This window comes from Macaca thibetana, chromosome 20, assembly GCF_024542745.1.
Source record: "Macaca thibetana thibetana isolate TM-01 chromosome 20, ASM2454274v1, whole genome shotgun sequence".
In the NCBI taxonomy this organism is placed as follows: Eukaryota; Metazoa; Chordata; class Mammalia; order Primates; family Cercopithecidae; genus Macaca; species Macaca thibetana.
In genome coordinates this window covers 35,732,308-35,754,664 of record NC_065597.1, presented here as the reverse complement: position 1 = coordinate 35,754,664, position 22,357 = coordinate 35,732,308, and the positions used below count along the sequence as shown (strand labels likewise).

The following is a 22,357-nucleotide window of genomic DNA, read 5'->3' as shown; positions in this document are numbered from 1 at the left end:
AAGACAATTCTTTTTCCAATTTGACCCAGGGAAGCCAAAAGATTGGACACCCGTGGGGTAGAAGGAGGAGAGGCGCTGGAACTGAGGCTTCCACATAAAGCCAAGGCCCTTGAAGGGCTGCTCAGACTGGCAATTATCTGCTGTCAGCTGTGAAAATGCCACCCACCAGCTCAGCAAAGCAGTAAGGCAGTTTTTACCTGCCTGAAACGTTGAATAGAGAAAATGCCCCTGTGAGACAGCAAGCCATTCAGATACCTTGGCTGGAAGAACTACCTGAAGGTACACTTCAGGAAAATAGGTAACTGAACCCAGAGCAAAGATGAAGTGTGAGAAACAATGAGGAGGTAAGAAACTGGTAAAACACCAACACCAAAATCATTAAGATATGATTCATTTCATGGATATTAAAACAAGAAAGAACTTCAATACTGGACATGTGAGACTCAGGTTGGATTTCCAAATAAAATCCAGCTATATGCTAATTCTAAGAGCTACAATTAAACCAGAATGACACAGAAAGTTTAAGAATAAATGATGGGGAATTTTGCATCAGAAAAAATGCTAACCAAGGTGCATTTATATTAATATCAAGCAGAAAAAAACTCTAAAGAAAAAACAGTACAGTATCATTAGGAATACATAATGGTAAAAGAGTAATTTACTGAAAGACATAATAATTCTGAATTTATATAAACCTAGCAACATAGCCCCAAAATATATGCAAGGAAAATAGAATTAAAAAGATAAAGAGAAAGATCCACAACCATATTAGATTTTTTTAACATGCCACTTTCATCACAGATAGATCAAAAGACCAGAAATAAGTGAGACTATAAATGATTTGCTAACCCAATTAAGAGACTCCATGCAATGACAATAATTATATAGAATACGACATCCAACATTTTGAGAACTAATATTCTTTTTTCAAGCAAAAATGGAACACATATTAGCACAAAGAAAAATTTCAAAAACTACCAAACAAAATATCACACAAACCAAGATGTCTACTCAAAATATAATAAATTTAGGAAACAATAACAAAAGGTTATTTAAGAATTTTTCATTTTGAAAATTTTAATGTATTTCTAAATAATCTGAGTCAAAGAAGAAATCGCAATAAAAATTATAAAATATTTAGAACTGATTCACAAAGAAAACACTATATTTCAAAATGTGTGCAGCTAAATGAACTAATCCTAAAACTGAAAATTAATGATGTAGGTGACTCAAAATAATAGGAGAAAGTTGATGAAATGAAAAACTAAATATTGGAGCAGAAGTTAATGAAATGAGAAACAACAGAAACAAATCTTGAAGTCGCTTTTTAAAAGAAATTAACTATTTTGTTATCAGGGCTAATCATGGGGGAAAAACACAAAACATAAACAAAACAGATCTGAAAGTAAAGGGTGAGCTAATCACAGATAGAATAGACATTTTTTTTTTATATCACAAGAGAACAGGCTGAGTAACTTGATACCAATAACTGGAAACAAAAAATTGAATAATTCTCTAGAAAAATATAACTTACCAAAACAGACTCATGACAAATTGAGAAGTTGAACAGCTCTATATCCATTAAAGAATTGGAATTGATCATTAAAAATCTATATCACCCTCTATAATAAAAAAAAATCACACCATGCTGGATGGTTTTATTGGAGAACATGTCAAACTTCCAACAATCATCATTTTAAAGTTTTTGAGAGAGTACATAAACACGGAAACTTCACTAACTGATTTTAATAAGACTGACATAACTTGGCACCATAACTGAAAAAGTACCGTATTAGAAAGGAAATTTGGCCAGGTGCAGGGGCTCACACCTGTAATCCCAGCACTTTGGGAGGCCGAGGCAGGGGCACTGCTTGAGCCGAGGAGTTCAAGAAAAGCCGGGGCAACATGGCAAAACCCTGACTCTACAAAAAATACAAAAGTTAGCTGGGCGTGGTGGCAGTAGCCTGTAACCGCACCTACTCAGGAGGCTGAGGTGGGAGGATTGCTTGAGCCCAGGAGTTTGAGGCTGTAGTGAGCTGTAATTGTGCCACTGCACTCCAGTCTGGGTGACAGAGTAAGATACTGTCTCAAAAAAAAAAAAAAAAAAAAAGGAAATTTGTAACTCAGCTCATTTATGATCATATTTGCAAAAGGGCTAAATAAGATACTAGCAGAGCAAAACCAAAAATTTATACTTAAAAAAAAATATGTATCATTACCAAGTAGAGTTTATCCCAAGGATTCAAGGCTGTGCTAACATTAGAAAATATTTTAATGTAATTTAACATATTTATAAAGGAAAAAAATTATCTTATTGCATGTACAAAAAGTATTATTAAATGTATATGTATTTATAATTTTTTAAACCCTCAGAAAATCAAGGATAAAAGGAAATTTCCTCAACCTGACAAAAGCATACTTTTAAACCCTATAGAAAATATCATCATAATAATGAAACTTTATTAGCATTTCCTTCAAGACAAGAAAGAAGAGAAAAAAAATGTTTGCCATCAGCACAACTATTCGACAATGTGCTGATAGTCTTAACCAGTGGAATAAGACAGAAAAATAAATAAACAAAACTTAATAACAAAGTAATCATTGCTTTGTAGGCAATGATTTGTAGGCAGGTTCGAACTATTTTTAAGGCCTTTGGCGAATTTTGACATTTCTGCACAAAGTCTACCTTTCTAAATTAGAATCCCAAAAACTACAATTTCCAGGTTCCTTTGCTGTTTGGTGTAGATTTGTAATTTTGATTTTCCCACCAGAGGCACCTATTGGAGGCTTTGATCCAAAACTGGGTTGTAAGTCAGATGTTGTTATAATTATTAAAAACACTCTCTTTCAGACTCAAAAGAGTCCTGAGTTGAACAATAAATTGTGCATTTGCTCCATTACGTAGACAAAAAGGCAACATGTAGAGATATATTTGACTGATGGAAATCATGACAGAAGCGGCATGGATCTGGAACTCTTAGCAGTGGAAGCCTGGATTTAGCAGCTTCTGTATTACGGTAAAGGACGTGTAGTCCTGGTGCCAGCAACCAGTGTTTCAATAAGCATTGAAGGTGACTCTGATGCATGCCTAAGTTTGAGAACTAATGCTCTAGAAAAATTCTTGCCCGTGTGTACAAGAATAAATACATAAGGATGTTTACTACAGCACTATTTGTAATACAAAAATAAGTGGGAACAACTTTAGCATCATCAGTAAGGGAAGGGAATTAAGTAAACTGGCTTAGTTGTACAATAGATTCTATATAGTTCTAGTTCAAATGAATGAACTAATCTCCATAGATAAATTTCAAAAACCTAATGCTGAACGGTAAAAACAAATTGCAAAAGGATATGTATGGCGTGATAACATTTATTTAAAATTTTGAAACACATAACACCAGAAATTATATATTTACGATATTTACATGTGCTTTTTTAAAACACAAAAACATTGAAGGGATCACACATATCAATTTCAAGACAGTAGTTACTTCCCAGAAGGAAGGTGAAAAATGTCTTGGGGGCATCCTTTAATATTTTATAGAGCAAATATGATAGCATTTTGGACAAAGATTCATCAATTTTTGCCATTTCTCTATGCTTTTCTTCATATTTGAAAAATCACAAGTTAAATGGTAAGATACAGGTTTGTTCTTTAAGCTCACTTTCACTTGGTAAATTTGGCAGATAAAATGGTTTTATAAAACATCTGGTAATGTTGCAGTGCTTCATTTCCAGAGGCCTATTGCCAGATAGAAACTCGGTCTATAATCAAAGGTGAATACTGTAAACACCTCAGTAAATATATATTTTTTGGTTCAGTTTATATTCAACTAAATCCCTGGAATTGCTGGCATTCATCAATATAGGGAAGACAAAATACATCAATCCCAAATGAAAACTACAGGAGTAACACATCTTCAGGACTATCTATATATGAAATACTGAGATCTAACGTTCCTTAAATGAGGAGTCTGGGCAAATCTCTCTGTAAAATAAATAATTGTTTTTGAACCTATTTGTAAGTTTCCATTTTCTTTTTTTTTTTTTTTTTTTTTTTTTTTTTTTTTTTTTTTTTTTTGAGACGGAGTCTTGCTCTGTCACCCAGGCTGGAGTGCAGTGGCTGGATCTCAGCTCACTGCAAGCTCCGCCTCCCGGGTTTACACCATTCTCCTGCCTCAGCCTCCCGAGTAGCTGGGACTACAGGCGCCCGCCACCGCGCCCAGCCAATTTTTTTTGTATTTTTAGTAGAGACGGGGTTTCACCGTGTTAGCCAGGATGGTCTCGATCTCCTGACCTCGTGATCCGCCCGCCTCAGCCTCCCAAAGTGCTGGGATTACAGGCTTGAGCCACCACGCCCGGCCGTAAGTTTCCATTTTCAAATGTTTTATTTTCCCGGTAAGTTATATACCTATAACAGTTCAAAAGTAGAGAACTCAGTTCTCCAGCATCGTTACCTTTCCACAATACTGAAAGAGTAACTCAAGCATGCTTTGGAGGAGTAGAGTTGAAATCTAAGACTAATCTGTCTACCCATCTATTTGCTCACATATCTACTATTTTTTTCCATCCATCTGATGCTCAGGTAATCCTCTGAGATGGCTTTCACGTGTCCATTCCAGACTGTTCCAGCATTTTGTGTTCAAGTGAAAACCCATGACTGTTAATTTATAAACACTGCATTGACAAATGACAGGTAAGAAATAACAATTTGTAAGAATTGCATTATGTCTAGGATTTTATTAATCTTAAAAAAATCAACTTAGAATTTCTACTAGGTAACATTAAAATGTATCTGCACACTTACTAAGAACCAGGTTAAAAACAAAAATAAATAAATAAAGTATCACCCATGTGAACTTAAAACACAAAAGCATTTTTACTAATTTTATGTGTATTAAAATTTTATGTATTGCTAATATTTAGCTATTAATACCTACTCAAATATATCAACATTTTGAAGAAATGCAAAAGCTGCTGAAGTGTTAAGAACTCTGAGAAATTGTAGGAAAAATGCAAATGAGACATCAGAGAAGAACTCACAAAGACTAGGAGATTGAAATGGAGCCTTGGCAAAGGATACGAACAGACATTTCTCAAAAGAAGACATTCATACAGCCAACAGACACATGAAAAAATGCTCATCATCACTGGCCATCAGAGAAATGCAAATCAAAACCACAATGAGATACCATCTCACACCAGTTAGAAAGGCGATCATTAAAAAGTCAGGAAACAACAGGTGCTGGAGAGGATGTGGAGAAATAGGAACACTTTTACACTGTTGGTGGGATTGTAAACTAGTTCAACCATTATGGAAAACAGTATGGCGATTCCTCAAGGATCTAGAACTAGATGTACCATATGACCCAGCCATCCCATTACTGGGTATATACCCAAAGGATTATAAATCATGCTGCTATAAAGACACATGCACATGTATGTTTATTGCGGCACTATTCACAATAGCAAAGACTTGGAATCAACCCAAATGTCCATCAGTGACAGATTGGATTAAGAAAATGTGGCACATATACACCATGGAATACCATGCAGCCATAAAAAAGGATGAGTTTGTGTCCTTTGTAGGGACATGGATGCAGCTGGAAACCATCATTCTTAGCAAACTATCACAAGAACAGAAAACCAAACACCGCATGTTCTCACTCATAGGTGGGAACTGAACAATGAGATCACTTGGACTCGGGAAGGGGAACATCACACACTGGGGCCTATCATGGGGAGGGGGGAGGGATTGTATTGGGAGTTATACCTGATGTAAATGACGAGTTGATGGGTGCTGACGAGTTGATGGGTGCAGCACAGCAACATGGCACAAGTATACATATGTAACAAACCTGCACGTTATGCACATGTACCCTAGAACTTAAAGTATAATAATAATAAATAAATAAATAAGTAAAATAAAAATAAAAAAAAGAAATGGAGCCTTAGGAAAAAAGAAGTCAGAGAAGGAAGAAAAAAAGGAGCTTCTGAAAATGAGAAGAGTAACGTGCTGAAGGGCTCATCAAAGAAAAGTCCCAGATACAAATGCTTCACTAGCTGTAAACGATGAGGACCAGTTTATCATGTAAAATGAGAGTACTAACCTGTAGACTGCATTTCATGGTACTGGGAACCAAAGTTAAGCGCATCAAATAAATATATTAAATGTCACGGTGGAATATTTCACTGAAACATCTACTCAGTTATGAGAGCTGTTTTTATTGCACACACGAGAAGCAAAAAAATGTGAAACAATTTATATACAAGAGGGCACAAATATGAAATCATTGTCTGTATTTAACAATAAACCATGTAACTATTTTGAGTTTAACAATCATACCAATTATGTGTTGTATCTAAGATAGCTGATTGTTTATCATGAAATATAAATGAATATGAATAAAATGTGTTGCTATATTATGAATAACAGAAACTGCTAGAACTACATATGTTCAGTAGTTTATGTCACTAATCTCTAGATATATCAAAAATCATAATGCAAACTTCCACAGAGTATCACAGATTTGAGGCATAAACAGAGCTTCCCAAAACTTAAAAGTAGAAGGAAGATGGTATCATAACAAGCTGAAAATCAATGTCTATTAGTAGTTGCTTTTCAGCCCTAAACAGATTCATATGTCAGTTTCACTGAGGATATTGACTATGGCATAACCTCATAGGTTTGACTACGTAAAAACCTTCTCTCCCTGAGTTTCTTCCAAAATTAGATGGGAAGCAAATGTGAGAAGTCTTGAACCAAGTGAAATATTAATTAGGTTCATATACAGTTTGAAGTGTTTGGGGTTTGCTTGCTTTTGTTTTTTGCTAGTGTAATCCTTTAAATACATACACATTTGTTTCTAAACAAACTGATTTATTAGGTGAATTTTAGTTTTATTTTTGTTGGAGACAGAATGTTATTAGAAAAAAAAAAGCACACACAAAAAAAGTTGAGGTTACATTCCACTCCCCAGAGGAAAACATTTTCAAATATTTTAGCTGTTTCTCTTTGTGGTTATCTTCATATTTCTAAATAATATGTTTAAACTTCTGTATCTTGATTCATCAATTCTGGGTGTTTAACTATTGACTTACCATACCATTTTCCACTTACATCCATTTCCTATCCCCATTTTTCCAACATAAATATATCTATTTTCTTTTTTAATTAAAGCAATATTCAATTTGTATTTGCTGGATATTTAAATATCACTCAGTGCTGAGTTAAGTGGTTAACTATGATTACCTCTCCTTTTTGTGCAACTGGTTTTTTTTTGAGTTAACAATTGTTCCTCCTTAAAATCTGCTGAGACTTCTAGACCCTACTACCATTAATAGCAATTCAATTCACTTTCCACATGTTAAAACCAATCAGAAGATTATTTTGCCCTAGAGTCCTCCATCCCCCACTTCCAGTTGGGACTAGTTGCTCTCTAGGCCTAAAGTATAGTTGTCATCCTGGGGTTTTCCTTCAGCATCATCCTGAGAATTTGCTACACACCTTTTTTCCTTCCTGAATCCCGTGCCTCCTTTTTGTTGTTTAGTCCCTCATTGTGGTGGAGCATATCATTCTTCAGCTTCCTGAGAAAAGACAAATGGATAAGGAAGGGAGCTGAAGGGTGTCACCATTCAAAATGCACACTTTAACTGAACCCTCCTATTTCCAGTCCAACATCTCACTCCCTTTCCTTCTTCCTCAGTTTTTAACCTCTTCATGATAGGCTCTGAAATAAAAATTATTTCAGAGAAAGTAATTGTCAAAACTAAAATATATTTCATTTGCAAAAGATAGGATTTGTTGTAGGAAAAATGAATTTATAGGTCCAAAGCTTGGAGTAGTCAGAGTAAAGGGTCTTTACCATAAGTCATACAGTAGGAAGGATATAAGTTACGAAGTAAGGGCATTTCTCAATACATAGGGTGAAAGTAAAAGCCCTGTCTGAGTTCCAGGAGGGCATCTTGGGCAGGGGGAGGGAAACAAAAAACAAAACAAAACAAAAAACAAAAAGCAAAACAAACAAACAAAAAAGAGAGTAAGAGAGTGGAGACGCAACAAGAGCCTACTTTCTCCCCTGCCATCTTGGAATCAAAAATCTCAGGGAATGATGGAGACTCACAGACAGGCATTACAAAACAAGTGGGCATGCTTGTGCTCCACTTCTCAGAGCATAGCCCAAGAAGCCGCAATACAGCAGAGTGGCAAGGCAAAACATGCTGAAAGGAAGAGAGTGTGTCATGGCAGGATATCACTACATGATACTTATGACTATGGATCCCAGTTACACCCAGAAGATGCCAACACACAATGCCCAAGGCAGAAGGGAAGTCAGCTGGACTGCTATACTGCAATTGCGCGTCAGAACACAAAAACTAGATACTCTTCCCCAGGAAGTATCAGAAACCACCTAGGAACTCAGATCATCCTGTAGGTACTCAGGAGACAGGTGAGGAGATGGGAGGAGTTTCTCCTCCAAAGAGTCTGAGTTAAACTGAAAGAAACAGTTTTAATCCAGAATGACTATGTTACCATGAATGGAGAGTTACAAGTGCAGAAATGCAGGTTAATGCACAAATTGAGTTAAGCTATAGAAAAAAGAGAGGATAACATTTCTGCACATCCATCTGGTAGTGTGTAAATTGCAAGCTGCTAATTAACATTAGTGGTTTGGTCTAGGGTTTAGCAAGAAGTCATGCTCACTTTAATTTATACCCCTGGTTGATGGTCACAGGCTATTTCCTTGTAGCAGTTCTCTGCCTTTGAGCATGGGACTTTTATGTCACACACAGAAAGCCACAATGCAGTGACGGGACAGCATCCTCTCACCTCTATTTCTGTACACACTGCATGTTAGCCATATCTACAATAACTCAAAAATGGCTGTATTTCTTACAGAGCCCTTCCAAACTGAGACGATTACCCAGAACTTGGGTTTATTGGCAAAGGGAGAGGCTGGTGGCTGGCCACTATCTTAGGGGAAGAAGGAAGAATTGCTTCACAGTGAAAGTTTTAAGACCACAGATCTCAAGCCTTAGTTAGCATGAAAATCACCTGGCAGGCTTGGTAAAACACAGATTATTGGATCACATTCCCAGAATTTCTGATTCAACAGGTCTGGGGTGGGGACCTGAGAGTCTGTACTTGTAATAAGTTCCCAGGCAATATTGATGCTGCTTGTCTGGGGACCACACTTTGACAGAACGACTGCCTTTAAAATATACTAGAGGCTCAGGTCAAAATCTCCCTTACCTATCAGACTACTAAAGCAAAATAAGTATGGTGTATCTGTCCCTTCCCCCTTTCTGTGCCCAACTAAGCTACCTGTAGCAGTTAGGAATGCATTCAGCTGCAGCTAACAGAAAACCCTTCTACCACTGTTAATCAGGATGGAAGAGCACAGTGTGTCATAGCAGGATGTCACTGTATTATATTTATGACTAGGGATCCCAGTTACACCCAACGGATGCCAACACATAATACCCCAAGGCAGAAGAGGCTGGCTGGACAACTTCACTGCAATTGGGAGTCAGTGCACAAGGACCTGATATTTCTCCCCAGGAACTAATAAGGACATAAAGAATTATATGGCAATGGACAATGCAAGGATGGCACAGTTTCTCAGGGAGATCATAAAGGCCCCATGTTCCTGCTAAACTCTGCTCTGCCAATGGCGTTTTGCTATGTCTAAGAACTAGCTCTCTAGAAAGAGTGGGAAAAACCTGATCTGCAGCATTTGCCAATTTCCATGGTGAAAATATTCCACCATGGTGATGTCACTGAAGGTAGAGTTAGAGAGAAGTGGGCACAATACCAGCTCCAGCAGCAGCTCTACCCTCTTTAGGATATAGCTTTGATTCTCGAGGTCTCCATTTCATCTCTCAAGATGGCTGCAGCAGGTCTTGTTATTAAGAAAATCAAAGGTTTTCCAGCAGCCTAACCCACCAAATTACTGCCTATGTCTTATCAACCAAAAGATAGCTGATGGCTTGTTAGCTGGAAGATGACTAAAGGGAGGGAGGTTGGAGCAGCTAACAAACAGTGTCTGTCCCCACTTCTCTGATACAATTTTCTCTTCAAGGTTGCCCTTAATATAAATCTGACTTCACTTATATAAAGAGGGAGGAAAACACACAGTGATACGCTCTGCTCTCTATTCCTCCCAGAAGTGGCCTGGAGTTACACACCACCTCGGGATAGCGTAGTTACAAGCAGTATTTTATGGAAGTAGTGTCAGGCTGAGCCAAAGCCGGGAAGTGTACCTGATTTGTTGGTCAGTGCTGTGAAGGCGTGGTGAGCTCTTCCAGGCTGACAACACATAGCTGACGTGGCTGAGGATGTAGAAGCTGAGTATGATATAAGACTGTCCATGAAGGGCCATTTTCCTGTTCAGATGATCCCTTTTTACTGTACCTCACTGAAGTGAAACTGAGTTATTCTAGAACACAGTGGACCAAGAGCAAAACTGTCAGCAGGACTCAGGCAAACAAACTCCTGGCATCCTCCTCAATAAGTCAGACATCTATTCTTTTCCCAGAGCCCATATGAAAGGTCTGAGACTCTGAGTGTGGCACCTATTGATTATCTGGTAGCAGAAAAAAGAGTTGGACTGAAGCTTGCAAGAGTGGATATTAATCCCATTCTTTCAATAACTATCTCTGTGACCTCGAACCCGTCACATCTCTCCTCTCAGCTTCAGTTAGCTCATCTGTAATTGAAGGAGTTGAACTGTGTGCTTTTGTCCTATGGGTCATCTGAGCATTTAAGCAGGAAAAGCAGCTAAATATTTTTAGGAGGGTGACAGGGATAAAAATTAAATTTCAACCACACTGCTGTTAATACTAAATGGCTACCTAATCAGACCTCTCCTCCAAATTAATCTGTAATGATTTCGATCATAACTTACAGTTTGTGAAGTGCTTGCTTCTATATTTTTCTCCCATCAACCAATTTGATGTAAGTAGGGCAGGCATTTTTATCTCCATTATTTTCCTCCTCAGGGTAATGTACAATTCTCACTCTAGGATTCCCATAGTCTACAGCAGCAATTCTCCAAGCATGGTCATAGGCCACTTGCATAAAATCTCTGCGGGACACCTATTACAAATTCCTCTTCCTGGACTCTATTCCAGATCCACTAAATCAGAATCTCTAAGGTTGAGGCCCTGAGATTTGTTTGCACTTTTGACATAACATCTCCATGTGATTTTTATATAACCCAAATTTGAAAATCACTAGTTTAAAAAATGTATTTGGGGGTACAAGTGCAGGTTCCTTGCATGCATATATTGTGTGGTGGTGAAGTCTGGGCTTTTAGTGCACCCATCACCTGAATAGTGAACCCAATAGGTAGTCTTTCAATCCTCATACCCCTCCCACCTGTCCACTGTTTAGAGTCTCCAATGTGTAAAGGAAGCTAGCATTTGAGGCCTATTATGTGTCAGGCACTATACTGGCTGCTTCATATGAGCTCTTTCATTCAATACTCATAACAACTCAATAAAGTGCATATATATATACGTATATACTACATATCTATATACAGTTTGTCAATAAACTATTTTGGAGTACTTTTATATTTATGGAAAAGTTGCAAAGACAGCAGTGGTAACATACCCCTCACCCAGTTTCATTGTCCCTGTTGTTATTACCTTATGTTACCTTGGTTAGTTTGTCAAAATTAAGAAATCAACACAACATTGGTACATTACTGTCAATTAAACTCTCAATTTTATTCAAATTTCACCAGCTTTTTCATTAATGTATTTTTGTATGTTCTATAATCTAGTCCAGGATACTACATTACTTTAGTTGTCCTGTCTCCTTTGTCTCCTCTGATCTGTGACAGTTTCTCATTCTTTTCTTGTTTTTCAACACCTTGACGGTTTTGAGGAGTCCTGGTCAAAGTAGTACAAAATAGTAGAATGTTCCTCATGTTTGGTTTGTCCGATGGTTTTCTCATGATTAGACTGGGGTTATGGGTTTTTAGAGAGAATACAACAAAGGAAAAGTGTCTTTCTCATCACCTAATATCAAGGGGTACATAATATCTATATGATATCACCTGATGATATTAATAAAATCTATGCTTGTAATCCCAATTCAAATAGGAAACAAGTTTATCAAGCATAGTGTTCTATAACTGCTAAATGGCAGAACCAGGATAAAGTTTAATTTCTTTTCTCTGCCATTTTGGTTGCAAGTGACCACTCTAGTTTTATTCTCTTCCCATAAAACCCTCCATTTCAGCTCAATTTGCCATTCTCTGTGTTTCTTGCTCTACTCAACTCCCCTATGTTTTCCAAGTCTTTTTCAGTGTTCAGCTCAAATCCAATCTGCTCATTGAAATCCTCCATGATCCCCAACACACTCTTCTTTCATGAAATTATAGATGCTCCTCTAATTTTCCACTTAGCACATATTGTCTTAACCGCTGTCTTTCCAAGCCAAAATGAAACAATGGGGAGAGACCAGCCTATATGTGAATCCATTTGCTCCTGAGCTGAATAACATTGGTGTCTTACCTTCTGTAGTCTTTCACACTGTATTCAGAGGAATGCTTCTGTTAAAACAAACTAAATATGGCCTGAGAAGGGCTCTGTACTTCTATATTTGAGTCCTTGTGGATGAACTGCAGGCTAACTTAACAGGCAGACAAGACTGAAAACCTAACTTAGGAGTATGTGCCTCTAACAATCGCTGAGTCTTGGCCAATCCCAGCAGCCATACTTCAACCAGTCAGACTGCTGAGTGTTTAAACTGTGTTCAAACTGTGTTCAAATAAGGCAGACATCAAGCTGTAACCAATCCATCTGTTTCTGTACCTCACTTCCAATTTCTGTATGTCACTTTACCTTTTTTGTCTATAAATTTGTTCTGACTACGAGGCATCCCTAGAGTGCTTTGAATCTGCTGTGATTCTGGGGGCTGGCCGATTCACCGATCGTTCATTGCTCAATTAAACTTCTTTAAATTTGATTCGGCTGAAGTTTTTCTTCTAACATTTCTAAATTGCAAATCTATACCATTACCATGCTTAAGACTTTTCAATGACTCCCTATTATTTACAAAACCCAAATGTCTACCCTTAACATATAAGGCTCTTATGAGTTAAGCCTTGCCCATTATTTCATTTTTATCTCTAGCCATCACATCACACTCCACTCCACAATATCCTGCATTCCAGTCATGATGAACTACTGGCGATTTCTAAGTGCCCTGTGACTCTTCTGAGCCCTATGCCTCTACACATGCTCTATTATCAGTGAAGAGACCATTATAGAAGACTCCAGTTCACCCTGGCTGATACAACAGGGACAACGATAACATTATGTCATAGGAACGTGAAAAGTAGGGAAGTTGTCCAGCAACTCAACAATGCCATCAAAGACCCAGAGTCTTTGTATCCTTTTGCTTTGCCATCCTCAGAAAATGTGATTTGTCCTCAGGTTGGCTCCCTTCATAGTCACAACATGGCTATGGTAGGTTTAAGCATTCCTTCCAAGCACAGCAATGCCTACAGACAAAAATAAAAAATAAAAATAAAAGAGCTACCTCTTCCAATGTTTCCCTCTTAAGGTCAAGAGACATTTCCAAAGCCCTCCCAGCAGACTTTTTCTTATATCTCATTGGCCAGAACTGGTTCATATGCCTACTCCCCTAAGGTAATCAAACAAAAGGAATGGGCCTACCATAATTATCTTAGACCAATTAGCGCTTATTCCTAAAGGCAGGGATAGAGTCACTCTCCCTTGGGTCAAGTAGAGGAGGGGACACTTGAGCAAAATCTCAACTCTGCCGAAAGGAAGGTAATTGGTATTTGGTGGGCAGCCAGAAGTATCTGCCACACTGCTGTTACTGCCTTATCCTTCTTATCTACTAGGCAAACTCCTTCTTATCCTTTAAGACTCAGCTCAAATATTACCTCTTGCAGGAAGCATTCTCTGATATAACCAAGCAGAACTGAATGCTACTTCTTCTGATCCCCCATATTACTGGGTTCGTAACTCTGTGATAGCACTTATTACATACCTATAATTCTGCTACCTTTAGAAAAAGTGAAACCTTGGAAGAAAGCACCATTTTCTATTCATGTTTGAGTCCAACTTTGTTGAAGGAAAGAGAAGGGAAAAGAGGAAGAAATGAAGGCAAGAAAAAAGGAAAAGAAACTCTCAGGCTGTTCATCCGTAAAATAGGGATAATTTTACTTTCTAATTGTTGTAAAGATTAAATAGAATAATATACAGAAAGCATTCAATAGAGTTCTAACACACAGAGTCCTATATATATTTTTAACAACATGGACCTCATTTTGTATTTTTTAATACTATCCTCCCACCCTTTACACACATTTCCTAGCACAACGCTTTGTATAAGTATAGTTGCTCAATAAATATGTTAATAGTTTACCGCAATCTAAAAATAAATTGCAGATTACTGAACAAATTAAGCAACCAGCTCAGTTTCCATATCTTGCTTTCCTTTATTAGATTGCCTTAAAATTTTTTAATAACATTTCCTAAATATTCTATTAACAGAACTCTTAACAGAAGCTTTCCTGCAACCATCCAAAACCTTAGATCTGCACTCCCCCCTTGGGCAACCTTTCACTAGACACTCTTTTGTTTTACAGTCTACTCTCATCAGTATTCTGGGCTTCATTTCATATCTGTCCTTCTGAGGTATGCTTCCCTCCCCTTCCTAACACTTCTTTGTTGCTAAAAATAAGTGATGTCCCTTCAGAGCAAAAACACTTGGCAAATCAGTTAGCTTTTATAGGTACAGCTTTATACTGGTCTCTGTGAGATTGGGGAATGGATGAATTAAATAAAGGAAGAAGCTCACCACCATCTTCTTCTCTCCATGTACTCCTGCATTCCTCAAAGGACTTTACAAAACCCATGTAAAAATAGCAATGCCACACTCATCAAAAATGCAAAAGCTAAAGGATGCTAACTGAGATTTTGCATAATGCTAAAGAGTAAATAAAATAGCCAGTTCATAAGATCGCCAGAAAACATTTTGAGGAAGCATTTAATTAAAGGGCCCCAGGCCCAACTCAACAAAGTAGAGCTGTTGGTGATGATGATTTAACAACCACGCTTTTCCAAGGAAAACCGTAGCATATAACATAGCCAATTTCCTTTAGATTACAATGAATATCTTTTGGACTTCTCTTACCTAGATTATCTCTTGGTATGACACTGTCAGCTTGTGTTCTGCCTGTACTCAGTTCCTTATATATCCTGTGTTGCTTTTTGACATTAACCCTGAAAGTAGCATTGATATATTACCTAAAATATCCTTTTCACCTATTACATATTCAACTACTTGAGATACTCTATTTCCCTACAAGTGAAAATTTTCTATTAAATATGTTTAATAATCCTTACATCTGGTATATGTATAAACATATTCATGTGGATGGATCCATATGTTCATGAGTATCAAGGCATGAACATGTTGCATACATGTATATACTCAAGCACAAATTTGTATATGTACATACCCGAAAGCGAATGTACCTGAAAACGAAATGTGGTTTGACCACTTTGAACTTCTGAAACTCATCTCTGGAGTTGCATTGTCCTAATTTCTTTGAATGAAAGTAGTGAAATTGCAGCACAAACTAAAATTGCTTAGAGGCCTAAATTTAAAGGTAACCAGCTCAATTTAGTACTCAATTAAATCCTATTCTGTTTAATCTGTTGGCAGTTGTGTCAACCTGCTTGTCAACTACTATCTTCTGATTTTTTTTAACCTCACCTCAAAAATCATTCTACCTTCTCTTTATTTTCTTGAGTTCATACCAAGTTCCCTACCTGCTATTCAGTATTTCATACATATCCTTAGGGCCATGGTTCTCAAAACCTGATTTCTAGGCCTCTGGTTATTAGCCTTGGTGGCGGGTGCCTGTAATCCCAGCTACTCGGGAGGCTGAGGCAGAAGAATGGTGTAAACCCGGGAGGCGGAGCTTGTAGTGAGCCGAGATGGCGCCACTGCACTCCAGCCTTGGTGACAGAGCAAGACTCCATCTCAAAAAAAAAAAAAAAAAGCTTCTTTAGATGTATAAATAATTCAAAGAGTGAGTCACACAAAAATGGAGATGGGGGGTGGTGAAGAATTAGAAGTATTCTCTAGTGTAGATGGATATTATCACAGAATCATAGAACAGAAAGAGCACATCAAAATCCTAACAAAGTTATAATTGATGGGGTATCCAGCTATTAACTTAGTATCTTCAGTGTTGGGAAACTGATAGCCATCCAAAAGCATGCCTTCCAATCATAACAATGCTGTCTCATACATCAAGGTACTAACTGTCTTCTTGCAGTTTCTACCATTCAAATATTTATCATAAGCCTAGTAGAGTGATTAATCTACAGTAGCATTGAGCCACTGACCCCTTTGGGAATCTAATAAAAATGATGGGCCCTCTTCATAGAAAACTACACATGAAAAATAATTTTTCTCACAATTTCAGAAAGCTTACAAGTTATGTGAAGCCCCTTCATCCACGGACCCCCAGGTAAAGACTCCCTCACTCCTGTTTTTTACTGAGTAGAGAAATGGAGGAGAAATAAGCCATGGTTTCCTCCTTCAAGGACCTTACTTTCTGATAGCAAATGCATGTGAAACAGTTAATAGTAATAAGGCAGGATATGGTTAAGTACTAATCATACACTGAGAGACAGAAAATTCTACTTCTGACAACACAGCAAGATAAAATCCTTGCAAATGGCCATTGTACACTCACATTCCATAATGGAGATAAAGTTTTTGTTGAGTTCTCGTCTGATAGCACAGCACCAGGGAGCAGAAGAAGGTTCTGGTCATGGTCTGGTACATGATACTCAACAAATTTTTAATGAATAAATAAACCACCATTTACTTATCAGTTGTTTAAAATGCTCCCTGACCTTCCTGAGAAGAAAGTTGAAAAAAACAATAAAATAATTTCACTACCTCCAAGCTTCTTTAGGAATAGCATTTCCATTCATCCCACCTCTTAATTCAAAAATGTCAGTCTTTCTAAACTCAAAATAAAACTCTATGAGACATGTTTTAGGTGAGTTGGGAAAGGTTAAAAGAAATGTGTCCAAAGTTACAAAAACGACACTACAGAATAGAATCCAGAAGGTTCTCATTCCAATAGGATCTCAAGAAGGAAGCACTGGTACTTCCATTTTAATGTCTTAGTAATAATATCTTCTAACAGAGTAATTGGACAGCTTTAACAAGTGGTTAATTTTCTCTGAAATCCAGATGTTACCCTGCTTTCTTTATATGGGGAGACCTTGAAGATCGGGTAAGGAAATACCATCAAATAAGGTAACAGGAAAAATGGCCAGTTTATAATCATTTCTTTTTTTTTTTTTTTTTTTTTTTTTTTTTTGAGATAGAGTCTCGCTCTATTGCCCAGGCTGGAGTACAGTGGTGCAATCTCGGCTCACTACAAGCTCTGCCTCCCGGATTCACACCATTCTCCTGCCTCAGCCTCCCAAGTAGCTGGTACTACAGGCGCCTGCCACCACACCCAGCTGATTATTTTGTATTTTTAGCAGAGATGGGGTTTCACCGTGTCAGCCAGGATGGTCTCGATGTCCTGACCTCATGATCCGCCCATGTTGGCCTCTGAAAGTGAGCCACCACGCCCGGCCCATAATCATTTCTATTTGCTCTCAGAATTGCTCTGTAATGAAACACAAAATATTTTTTTCTAACCAGGATTGTTGTTCTTTTGTTCTTCACATGCATATTATGTATTATAAGGATGGTTTTGTTTGGTGTCATTTTGTTTAATTAAAAGGATTTTAACTGAAGGCAAAATCTTGCAAGAGAGTCAAAGGAGTTAACACTCTACCAACTATAAATGAAATACATAGCTTCATTTAACTCCTTATACTGTTTTTTCCCAGATAAATCAAATAATTAATGTAATATAAAGAGGGATCAGAATGTATGCATTCAGGTCCCACCTTTACCATCCAATCATTACATGGTCTCAAATCAAATCAAATCAAATCAGACTGAGGTCAGTCTGAGCCTCAGTTTTGCCACCAGTAAAATAAAACTGATAGGATAATAAGACTTGCCTCGTTGACCTCCATGGTTGAATTGAGGTTTTTGTGAGATTATTCACATGAAGACAGTCCTTTAAAACTCTGTATCAGTGTTGAGACAATACAGTTTCAACCAGAAGAGATGCTTAGTTGGTTAAGTTGGATCTACTGGCGATAGTTGGATCTACCTCCACTTGTGTAGTGTCAGAGCCTTAGGGGTCAAACTGGAGTAGTGGGTATAGGAGTTAAGATCACTGCCATACATACTTTTCCTTCACCTTCAACTGTACCTCAGCCCAGTACTACTAGGATTCTAACTAGCTAAATAGCATCTGAGTTGCCCCTAATTTCATGAACATTCAAAGCTATTTTGGGGAAAGGTAAGACACATTTAATTACTTTTCCAAAGCCTGATGGCAGACTAAAAACAACAAGTGAATTCAGCAACTCCAGGGTTCCAGTTTGTTATTCAATTGCCACTTAATTGTTATTAATGTATACTACAATATAAGTATATCCTTATGACACAGTTGATAAATGAACGTGATAAAAGGGGAAAACAGTCCTTATTTTTTAAATTAACATTTACAGAGTCAGGAGAGTTCAGAAAAACAGCAGTTCAAAAGTGTCATCCTGAACAGATGGCTGCTCTCTACATGCTATCTCTGAAGGGGATTTTTTTCAAAGTAAATAGAAACAAATGTTTTGGTGCATTGTATACCAAAATACGTATCTTACGAGAAGCATTTTCCAGAATGAGATGAGTTTCTTATTAATCACATTTTTACGACAGAGACAAAAACTGATTTTGGAGCTAGTTTAAGACATTCACTGTTATTCTATGATTAAATTACTATTAATAGATAATATGTTTAGTTACTTCTAAGATATTTAACACATTTCATTTTAAATCTGCCCATTCTATCCTCTTGTCCCCTCCTCCACCCCCATTTAGTTTCCAACAACCTTAAGCCAAAAAGGGAGTTTGTCTCTCTTTAAAATATACCTTTAACATCCAATAAAATATGAATGTCTTTAAGAGAACAATACAGATTGTTCTTTCATTAACTCATTTATTCAATAAACATATTTCAAGGATCAACATTGTGAAAGGGAAAAGTACTTACGAGCCCCAATTCTGTCACTGATAATATGACATTAAAGACATCTCATAATTATTCCTTGCCTCAGTCAGCCATTACAATATTTGACCTGCCCACCTGGCAAACCCTTATATGAATGCTCATTCATTCATTCAGCAAATATTCACTGAGCCCCTACTCTGTGCTGCTCACTGGCATGGTGCTGCAGATCTGGTAGTAAACAAAACAGACACGGGCCTGACTTCATGAGTTCAGTTTAAGAGAATTAACAAACGGAAACAAAAACAAAAGGTTCTACTTGAACAGGAAGAGTCAGAGAAAGACATTCTAACTTGGAGTCTTGAGGATGTAGCCTCCTTTTGCCCAAGCTACTGGTGAGTAGAGAAATGGTATAGATTACAAGAGAAAAACGTCATTATTGTGCAAAAAGGAACCACCTCATCACTGCTTCATATCCATGTTGGCTCAAAGTATGAGCTAAAAATACAATCCAGAAGTTTCTTCCTTCCTCTAGGTGTGCTTTTTCGCCCTATAATAGCTCACAGTGACTTTTTTTTGAAGGGAGGTATTATGCTATAAATGTAAAGATATGACTTTAAACACAAATGCACAAATAAAAGCAGCATTCTAAATAACACAGGAAAATGTGACATCTTCTCTAGTCCAGTATTTCCCCAAATATGGTATGTAGACCACTGAAAGACATGAAATTATTTTAGGTGGTACATAGATAAAGCTTTCTTAATAGTTATGTGTTCATTTTAATGTGTATCAGAAAAAAAAATATACCCTGAATATAAAAAACATTATTTCACTGACATTTGGGTTTAGTATGAGGCTGAAGTAGGTAGCACTGTAATCATTTACTTTACGTAGCCTACATGAATTACAGGGGCAGGGCTCAGGCATGCCTATGAATGTTTTCAGCCTTCTGCCATAATTTTAGAGACACAGACAGCATAAGTGCTATTAGTACAAGTATACTAGCAATTGAATCTCACATCCTCTTCCATGTGTATTGCTGCAATCTTGTCTGGGATAGGCCATTTGTTACTGGAAATAACAATAGTTCCAGAAACAGACTTGGGAAAGGCCTCACTGGCTCAGTTTAGGTCATGTTCCCATTAAAGCAAACATTGTGGCCAGTGGGATGAGTTTCTTAAATTGGCCAGGCCTCAGCTTCGTTGCCCTCTCTGCAATCTGGGGTTGGGGGTAACCCTACCTAAGCCATATGGATAAACAATAGAGGAGATGTGGTTCCACAAAAGAAAACAGAGGGACTGCTCCACATTTGTATAATGAGGATAGTATCTCTTAAATCATAGTACTGAGGTGAGGATTAAATGAAATAAAGTATATATTGCCTGATGGATACAATGAGTGGCCCAAAATAAGTGCTCAACAAACGGTGGTACTAGGAGTAATAATAATTTTTATTATTGTTTGTAAATAGGATGATTTTTGTTGCTGTTATAGTAGTAATTTTCTGAAACAGTTTTAGGGTCATATTTGTTATCTTAATTATTTTATTTGCCTATAAGTGAAGGATAATTATTTGAATATAATCTTTGCAGAGCTATTATGTAAAGGTGGCACTTCCTCCAATTATATGCTTAATTTGTTTATTATCTCCATGCCTAATCAAGGTACTCTGAATTACCACAATAAAATTTTCTATATCTCACCAAACAGCTTTTTGCTTCACTCTTAAGTGACACATAGTTTAATCATGACATCATCTTAAATAATTACTGAACCAATAGTGTTAATAATACTATATTTGCAACAATAAATTGCAATATATTTTTCATAGAACCCATATGATTTTGTGAGTTAATTTAGTATGAAACTTACATGAGTTTCAAAATTAAAAGTGGTGATATTAAAAAAACAACAATATCAGCAGGAACTTACTAATGTTGCTAGAATCTTTATTTTTTAAAAGTATATAATGTGATTAGGAAGAAGAGTTAAAACAAACATGAAGACTAAAACATAACAAAATAAAATCATTTATTCCTCTTTGGATCAAGAATTTTACTGTGTGTATCCTTTAAATAACACGGTTAGTTGAAGATTTATGATAGACTAGCATAAAATCAAAAGTTAACCAAAATATTTACAGTAAAACAATATATGAATAACATATATTTGTTTCATAATATTACGAGTAAAGATTATCATCAGCCGGGCGTGGTGGCTCATGCCTGTAATCCCAGCACTTTTAAAGGCTGAAGTGGGTGGATCACCTGATGTCAGGAGTTCAAGACCAGCCTGGCCAACATGGTGAAATTCCGCCTCTAGTAAAAAAAAAAAAAAAAAAAAAAAAAAAAAAAAAAAAAAAAAAAATTAGCCGGGCATGGTGGAGGCTGAGGCAAGAGAATCACTTGAACCTGGGAAGTAGAGATTGCAGTGAGCCAAGATCACACCATTGTACTCCAGCCTGGGTGACAAGAGCGAAACTCCATTTCAAAACAAACAAAAAAAATTCATCTATTATGATTATTGCTGAGTGTGGTGGCTCACGCCTGTAATCTCAGCACTCTGGAGGCTGAGGCGGGCAGGTTGCCTGAGGTCAGGAGTTCAAGACCAGCCTGGCCAACATGGTGAAACTCCATCTCTACTAAAAACACAAAAATTGGCCAGGTGTGGTGGCACACACCTGTAATCCTAGCTACTTGGGAAGTTGAGGCAGGAGAATCGCTTGAACCCAGGAGGCAGAGGTTGCAGTGAGCCGAGATCGCACCATTGCACTCCAGCCTGGGCAACAAGAGTGAAACTCCATCTTAAAAAAAAAATTATTATGAAAAATTCATAGGCAATATAAAGCACTGAATAAGTTTCTTCAATATATTGAGTCCTCAGCAAGATATAAAATATAAACCATATCAATTTTAAAATGTAGATATGGTATATTTATTTTACCTTCATTTGTATAAAACTTAACAAGAGTTCGAGAGAAATAAGACAAAGGTAAGTGAAATATTGTCTAAATATCATAAATTTAAAATATTCTAGTTTACAGTCCCACCAACAGTGTAGAAGTGCTCCTATTTCTCCACATCCTCTCCAGCACCTGTGTGTACATGTACCCTAGAACTTAAAGAATAATAAAAAATATATATATATACACACATATATATATATATACACACACAGTCTAGAATAGTCACAGAGGAATTTAAAATCCT

The 22,357-nt window shown here is 37.1% G+C and overlaps 2 protein-coding genes and 1 long non-coding RNA gene across 12 annotated transcripts in view; 2 read left to right on the top strand and 1 right to left on the bottom strand.

Annotated features, from left to right (window-relative positions):
- The window catches only part of LOC126943900 (metallothionein-2), an 894,508-nt gene that overhangs the window by 422,116 nt on the left and 450,035 nt on the right, over positions 1–22,357 (top strand). The gene's annotated exons all lie outside the window — the stretch shown is intronic.
- MT3 (metallothionein 3) overlaps positions 1–22,357 on the top strand; it is an 892,117-nt gene that overhangs the window by 440,861 nt on the left and 428,899 nt on the right. The gene's annotated exons all lie outside the window — the stretch shown is intronic.
- The window catches only part of LOC126943937 (uncharacterized), a 198,248-nt gene that overhangs the window by 153,506 nt on the left and 22,385 nt on the right, over positions 1–22,357 (bottom strand). For all 3 annotated transcript variants that reach the window (XR_007721889.1, XR_007721891.1, XR_007721890.1), the window contains exon 2: positions 7,508–7,587. This is a non-coding gene — a long non-coding RNA (uncharacterized LOC126943937). The remainder of the gene's footprint in view (positions 1–7,507; positions 7,588–22,357) is intronic.